Below are 1826 nucleotides of genomic sequence, written 5' to 3' on the forward strand. Positions count from 1 at the left end.
TTTTAATGGAAAACTGTGAAGTTATTTAAAATGTCAAAAAGTTACTCTAGATATTTTATAGTAGAGATGATCATTATACTTGCATCCACTGGAACATGTACTTTCATAATATGATTATTTTTTAAAGTTAGGAAGAAACAATTGACTTTAGGCAAGCTGTCAAACTTCAAAGTAATAAGTTCCCACTTGGTTCTAACGAAAAGGGTTCTGCTCTTCACTTGAAAAGTGTGTGCAATCAAAAATATATAATATACAAATAACGAGAAATAAAAGAAAAAAGAAAGGCATTTAATGGCACACTTAGGGAGGGTAGTTATTGACAATATGCGCTGAATGGATTGTAGGTGATTAAAACATAACGTTTAATTCATATAAATAAAATAAGTTAAAGGGATAGTAAACCACAATATTTTCTTTTATGATTCAGATAGAACATACATTTTTAAACAAATTTGCAATTTACTTCTATTATCAATTTTTTTTTATTCTCTTGTTATCCATTGCTGAAGGGACAGCATTGCACTACTGGCAGGAAGCTGAACACATCTAGTTATCCAATCACAAGAGACAAATGTGTGCAGGCACCAATGAGCAGCAGCTCCCTCTAGTGTATGATATGTGCGTATTCTTTTTTTAACAAGGGATACTAAGAGAACAAAGCACATTTGAAAATAGAAGTGAATTTAAAAGTGTCTTAAAATGACCTGCTCTATCGCAATCATGCAAGTTTAATTTTGACTTATCCCTTTATATGAATTGTGGACCATGCCACCCAATGTTAAAACATGCTTAAAAACACAGAGTGTAAAACAAACACTGCCTCCTCTAGCAGAGTATACAGGATAAACCTGAAGTACGGTGTGTAGAACAAACTAACCCAAATGCTAGCAGTGGAGGTTCTTGGAGCAGACAAACTCCGGTATAGCCTATAGGGGATATATCCATAAACTATAAAGGGAGAACTCAATCCATATTATTTGCTTATAGGGGCATTTTGTTGGGAACGATAGGGCTGATCCTGAGGGTTCTCCCTTTATAGTTTAAAATTGATAATAGGAGTCATTTATAAAGTTGCTTAAATTCGCATGCACTGGGGCATATCTATTAAGCTCTGTATGGAGCTTGAAGCCCCGTGTTTCTGGCGAGCCTTCAGTCTCGCCAGAAACACCAGTTATGAAGCAGCGGTCTAAAGATCGCTGCTCTATAACCTGTCCGCTTGCTCTGAGTAGGCGGACAGACATTGCCGCAATTCAACCCGATCAACTATGATCAGGTTGATTGACACCCCACTGCTAGCGGCCGATTGGCCGCAAATCTGCATGGGGCGGCGTTGCACCAGCAGTTCACAAGAGCTGCGGGTGCAATGCTGAATACGGAGAGCATATTGCTCTCCACATTCAGCGAGGTCTGTCGGACATGATCCGCAATGTCAGATCATGTCTGACAGGCCTTTCATAAATAAGCCCCTATATCTGAATCATGAAATAATTTTTTTTTACTTTTAACTCGTAATATGAGCTACTTTTGATTTGTGCAAAGACCCGCGATATACCCCTTATCACTCGCACCCCCAGTTAGCGCACCACTCATAATCTAGTCCTAAGTAGACATGTGCAACGCTAAAAATTTTGTTTAGTTTAGTTTTCATTTAGTTAAATAAATAATTTTGTTTCGGCAAATTAGTTTAGTTAAGTTTAAAAAAAAAAAATTTCTGCAAATTAGTTATTTTAAGTTAAATTGTTTTTTCGGATCCGTTCTTTATTCATATGCATTATTCTATTCTGAAGTTTAGTATAGAATAATGCATATGAATAAAGAATGGATCC

Source organism: Bombina bombina, chromosome 10, assembly GCF_027579735.1.
Source record: "Bombina bombina isolate aBomBom1 chromosome 10, aBomBom1.pri, whole genome shotgun sequence".
Classification (NCBI taxonomy): domain Eukaryota; kingdom Metazoa; phylum Chordata; class Amphibia; order Anura; family Bombinatoridae; genus Bombina; species Bombina bombina.